A 6695-nucleotide genomic window follows, 5' to 3' on the forward strand; every position below is an offset into this window, starting at 1 on the left:
GGCGTGGGTCTACGTGTTTGGGATCCACCACCATCGTGGGTGATGTTGGTGGTTAATAAAAAAAAAGGTTATATGGAGTGAAGTATGTGGAATTCCTTCCACGTATCAAGCAACGTGTCATATTTTGTTTATGTGAAACTAATGGAGGATTTTCCACAAAATTCACAAAGTATCATTTGGTCATCCATGTACTTAGTCGTCTGTAGATAAACTTGTCCATGGAGAACTCCCTTCATCATATCACTTGGTTATCAACAGACGAGCGTTTGTGTATGTTCTTGTTCTCGGATGACTTGATATGGGCATGGCTAAAAATCCTACAAGGGAAGAAAGAATTGTCAAAGGTGACTAGTATGACCCGCCAAGGACCCTCCGACGATTAAGTCAGTTTTTTCTCTAGGACACAAGGATAGAAGATAGTGAATGGGTAGAACTTACCTTGGGTGGATGAGATTTACTCCTTTCAAAGAGAGTTAGGCGTGGGTCTACTTGTTTGGGATCCACCACCATCGTGGGTGATGTTGGTGGTTAATAAAAAAAAAAAAAGGTTAGATGGAGTGAAGTATGTGGAATTCCTTCCACATACTAAGCAACGTGTCATATTTTGTTTATGTGAAACTAATGGAGGATTTTCCACAAAATTCACAAAGTATCATTTGGTCATCCATGTACTTAGTCGCCTGTAGATAAACTCGTCCATGGAGAACTCCCTTCATTGTATCACTTGGTTATCAACAGACGAGCGTTTGTGTATGTTTTTGTTCTTAGATGGCTTGATATGGGCATGGTTAAACTCTGGATAATTACACAAGGATGAGTGATACTTGTGTTGATCACCATCAAGTAACAACTAAACACTTATGATTTGTTGTAAAATCATTGCGGACATATCATTACTCTTATACTTTTTTAATCTTAATTCTTAATTCTTAAGTTAGAGTATTCAATAGGATGGTCGAAATAGGTTAATTTAGTATATAAATGTTTTTTTTTTTTGCAAGTCCAGTGTTCATGTTCATGTTCATGTGAACACCCTAACTAGAATGTGGAGCCACCACTAACAAGTAACAATAAGTTGTTACACAAAATCTCAAAATTGAAACAAGACTATCCCATGGTTTTGGTTCTTAATTTCCGTTACATCACCACATTAATTTGAAGTTTCAAAAACCACATTGCTAACATTCTTCTAGGATCTAGAATTCTTTGTTTGTATGTAAAGAGTCGCCTTAAAAACTAAACAAAATAAGAGTTGGTTTTTTCTGGGAAACAAAGGGAACAAAATAATATTTTTTTTCCCAAGAAATATATTAGTTGCGCAATTTCTTTCACCCTTATATGCTTCAAAGAATGATAATTAATTAAAGGTTAAATTTGTTGCACATAAGTTGTTTTAGACAGTTTTACACCTTAAAAAACAACTATATATAATCATAAATTGTGACTAGAAGTCATGATTTCCAAGTTAAAAATCGTGCTTGAAGTTAGAACCAATTGGGACCAAACTAGTTGAGATTGGGGGCTGTCCAATCAGGTTTGTTCCAGGGTTTTACCAGACTTAACATACTGGTATGGTCCTAATAATGCAAGAGACAGATCAGATTGGATTGTAATAACCCTTGAATTCACGATTTGAGTTACTTTTTGGGTGTGTAAAATACCTTGTATATAATAAACCCTACTCATTAAGCTTTAAACTTTTTTTTTTCTTTTTTGGGGATAAAAAATAAGCTTTAAACTTAATTCTTTGTTTTTTTAGTTTCTGATTGAGGAAAAAAAGATGTAGCATTGTGTTATAATCTCCACCACACCGCTTTAGGTTAATGGGTGATGCGACAATATATCCCATTATAACAATCGGACATCTAAATACCATTGAATGTGCATTGCATGTGACACACGCTTTCAAAAAGGGCCACATGATATACAAATTTGTTTTTATTTTGATTTCCTCATCAAGATCATCGTCATCGTATTGATTTCACCAAGCCGGTACTATTACATTCAGATATTCACACTTTTCCTATCCAAACCCTTCGATTAGGTTTTTTTTTTTTTCCTTTCTATTTCTCTTGATTTCGTAGTTTTAAAAACTTATTTCTAATCAGTTTGTTTTTGCTTGGACTCGAATTTCCTCCATACTTTGTTATTCGCTTTGAGTATTTTGAACTTTTGTGGTTTTTGTTCTTGAATTTGAAATGCTATGTCAAAATTGAATTTGTGGTTTTGTGTATTGCATGCTTTCAATGTGGTTGCAGGTGCATTTGCATTGGTATTTCAGTCAATGAATGGTCAAGGAGAGTTCAAATTTCACTATCTGTGGGATTGAAAGCAAGAACATCAGTTGGTGAGTAAGTGAGTGAGTTGCAGGTTCTTGATAAATTTCATTGCTATTGTTTACTTTTGTTGGTTGTTCTACCAAGAGGGTTTCTCAAAATTATGTGATTATGCGTAGTTGTAATTGATTAGATGTGCTCAATTGTAAATTTTAGTATGCACATTGTGATATAGATGGTTGCTAATTTCCAATTTTTTGGTTCTGTTTTGGTTAAAGACTAAAGATGTTATTCTTTTTCTAGTGAAATACTTATTAAAAAAAATTTACTTGTATGAGTTGTATCTCATGGGGTAGATGTTACTTGTATGAGTTGTATCTAGTGGTTCAAGCCACAAGAATTAATTGAATCACAGGTTTACAACCATAGTACTCACTTTGAAGTCTGAATTGATCTTCCTTACCTTTTTGTTATCCCATCAGGTACAAAAACTCTTCAAAGCTTTTTCCTATTGTATATGAGAACAACAAAGTGTTTTTAATTATACTGAGGCTCTTGATTTCTGATGAATATATTTATGCTATAAGAAAATATTAGTTGGTGGAAGTTTTTAGTTTAGAAAACATTTTTGAGGAAGCTTAATTTTTTGGTACTGGTTGAATTATTTGGGGGCTTGTTCTTTGTGGCATGGCCTTCCATGGACTACTTGCCCCCACCCACTTGAATTAGCTTTAAAAATAAACTCCTATCCTTTGTACGAAGCATAGCAACCTCTACACCTAAGTATCACATACCAATACTTTCATCAACCCCTTCTCTGGTGTGGACTCGTACTGTGAAAGCAATGCTCATGAGGATGTTGACTCCAAAAACCGAATAATTGATAGCCTAATCAAGTCTGGGCAGTTAAACTCTGCCCTCAAGGTGTTTGATGGAATGCCACTTTGTGATGTTGTTACCTATAATTTGCTGATTTCTGGTCATGCCAGATGTGGGTTTCCAAAACAGGCTCTTTACCTCTATGCCGAAATGGTTCAAGAAGGAATAAGAGAAAGCCCATCCACATTTTCCTCTGTTTTGGGTTTTTGTAGTGATGCAGGGTTTTATGTATTTTTTTTCTATAAATACAATCTAATTTTAATCTATGATGTCCCTATATTATGATTGTTTTATTATTTAGTTTTTAGTATATTTAAATCTCAAATCTCTAATTCGATAAAAAAAAAAAATTACTAGTTTTTTTAATTGAAACCTATCGACCAAATTTCTATTTTGTTTAGTGGAGATGATGAGCCAAGATGATATCATGGCTCCAAGAGCCTATGTAATGTTGTTGTTATAACTTATATAGAGTTTGGGGGTCCAAACCGTCCAAGTAGTAATTAAAATTTAAAATGCATTCGTTTGAAAACTTGTGGAGCTGAGGTAGGTAGGTCATAAATTCATAGTGGTTCTGGTTCATGTGATTGTAGTTACATGCAATGTTGTTGCTTATGTTTTTTTGTTTTTAAGAAATACTGATAATAAATGTTTGGCTATGATATTAGGAACTAAATTTAAGCTACTTAAAAGGTTTATGCAAAGGTAGGCAGTTACAACCAGTAGGCCTTAGAATTTATCCACATCCAGCATATGATTCCAAATATTAATAAATTAGGAAATGGTTTTTTCCCTTGCCACATGGCTTTCTGTTGACCCTTGCTGGCCTCAATTTGCCATTGCTTGAATCTTTGTTTTTGTTTGTTTGTTTTTGCCACTGTTTTGTCCTGTTTAATTCTGGCATTTAATTTTTCCAATGCTAGAGTCTATTCTCTACCATTTATTTGTTGTGTTATTATTATTTTTTAATTTTTCCTTTTACAAATGGTTGCTCGAGTAATGCCAGTCATTGTAGGTGTATACTGTTGGCACTGAATATGCACATGCAGAGGCAAGGAAGTCTCCCGTTGTCGATGGTGTTGTCATGAGAAATCCTGATGGGAAGGAAGTAAGTTGTATATATAGCACAATTTTGATTACCTGTACATCTTGCATGTAATTTGTACCCTTCTTTGTTTTCTGTTGCAACTATTACTGTCATTTGCATGTTAACCTAATCTTTGTCTTACAAGTTCTTTCTATCTTTTTAATTCTTCCGACAGTCAAATTTCTTGCATCTAGGAGGCATTCATGTCTGGTGCCACTTAATATTTCTGTCGAATTTGTAAAAACATGAATGCTGGTGATTTTTTAGATTAAAACCGGACCAGCAGATAATAGTTTTTCAGGCAGCCCCGCCTTAATATTTACAGTCAAATTTCTTGCATCTAGGAGGCATTCATGTCTAGTGCCACTTAATATATCAGTCGAATTTGTAAAAACATGAATGCTGATAGTTTTTTAGCTTAGAACCGGACCAGCAGATAATATTTTTGCGGGCAGCCCCACCTTTATAGAAGAATGGTTCAGTTTAAGGTTGTTCATATTAGAGGAATCATATTTAGGTTATCATTATCAATAAACTTTCGATTTCATAAGTCAAATGATTTAGGCAGTGGAGGGTGAGGTCATGGTTCAAGATCCATTGGGCACTTAACTTATCTATAATTAATTAAATTTAGTGCTAGCCATATTGGATCCATTTTCTGTGTTTGGATTCTGCACCCAACACCTCTCTTTCGCTTTCTTGCCTCCTCTCAGGTAACAATTTTCTATCTTCACATACATATGTTTTTGAATTTTCAATTCTGTATAATCTTAGGGTTTGCCAATCACCCTCTAATGCAATTTGGGGTTTTTGTTCAATGGCTTCTATGATTGAAAATTTTGAATGTTTTGTTCTCTAGGGCGCATTGGAGGGATAGGGTGTCCTCTACGGGGAAGTACATGAAGAAATAATGCATCATCTTTTTTTCAATGATACTAGCTTTTGTCGTGGGCCTGGCCTTCTTGTTGGGAAGTGGCACTTCTCCATAAATCTATTACTTGAGGATAATTGATGGAGCATAGTGGTTTTTAATTTTTTTTTTCTTTTAATTAGCCATTTTGAAAACTTGGAACTATTTGAATACTTAAAAATTAGGCTGGTGCTTTAGTTTTTATATGAGAATGGAGTTTAATTTGGAATTGCACAATTGTGTTTATGTTTATATTTTGAATCAGGTTATTAAATTTGGATCAAGTGAAGGATTGCATCCAAATTAGGTTTTTAAAAAAAAAAAAAAAAACTTATTTCAAGTTTTCAACGGTTTCAAACCGTTGAAATTTATCTCAAAACAACATATCTTTTAACAGTTTTCAATAATATTTCGACGTTTGATAATTGTTGATAAAGGTGAATCACATTTTTCGATGGTCACATAAGGTATAGAAAAAAAGTTTCGACATAGTTTTTAGTGGCGGTTCTCAACGGTCATTTAAACCGTCGAAAATAATTTTTTCGACGGTTTCTAATACTTTTTTCAACATTTTCAACTGTTGAAAATAGTAAACTTTCTTGTAGTGCACTCAGCATCAAAGTAGTGCCACACACTGCAAATATCTTTGATGACATAGCAGCCCTCTTCCAAGCAAATCGATCTTGATCTGTCGTGTGCCAGTGGGTTACCAATTTTTTCTACCTCATATTGGAAAGAAGCCAAAACACAAAAATATCTTAGTCGTGTCTGCTTGAGCAAAATAATGAAATTGCTCATAGTTGCCCTGTACGTATGTGACCTGTAACAAAAGTCTGGAGGCACATTTTTGTTATAATTAGCGGAGCTAAAAGTTTAACTTTGAGGAGGCCAAATTAAAATGTGATGCTTAAATCATTTACACATATTATATATTATGTTATATGATAGTGTGAAAAATCATAGTCGGTTAGTTCTCAAGACCTTGTAAGACCGATGAGGTCCTAATTGAGTTCAAAACTCCTAACCAGTATTTTGAGCTTTAAATGATTCTTCTTTGTAATTGCTTGATGTGTGTGGATTAAGACATTACACATACTTGGGGGGAATAGTCATATTATCTTATAAACCTTTTCAACATAAAAATGAAATATTTAATAAACTAATAAACGTACAACAAAATGTGACAATTGAACTCAATAGATATTTGTTAATATTATGAATATATTATTGTTTACATATCTTTGATAAAAAAAAAATGAAGAATAAAATAAAAATTGACATATCTCGTCTTAATCTCTTATGCATATATAGGGGTCAAAGAAAAATGTGGATTTATTTGAATTTATGGTTGAGTCGTGAAAGAACTAGGTCATTTTAGTCTTATTTTATTTTATTTTAGTGTTTTAATTGGTTGGAAAGTTAAGAGTTGAAACAATATTGTGGGTTATAATCTATTATAAAAGAAAGTTTACTGATGCAATTTAGGAGATCATACTAAAAATTATCTTTGCACAAGTATAAATAAATTTTGAAAGCACCACTT

General features: G+C 33.4%; 1 long non-coding RNA gene across 1 annotated transcript; it reads left to right on the forward strand.

The window, feature by feature from the left end:
- The first annotated feature begins 2168 nt into the window (after positions 1-2168).
- Positions 2169-5378, forward strand: LOC142626911 (uncharacterized). Its single transcript, XR_012842686.1, has 4 exons — positions 2169-2347; positions 2633-2758; positions 4171-4263; positions 5102-5378. It is a non-coding gene; the product is annotated as an uncharacterized LOC142626911 (long non-coding RNA).
- Positions 5379-6695: the final 1317 nt, after the last annotated feature.

Source organism: Castanea sativa, chromosome 3, assembly GCF_040712315.1.
Source record: "Castanea sativa cultivar Marrone di Chiusa Pesio chromosome 3, ASM4071231v1".
Lineage (NCBI taxonomy): Eukaryota > Viridiplantae > Streptophyta > Magnoliopsida > Fagales > Fagaceae > Castanea > Castanea sativa.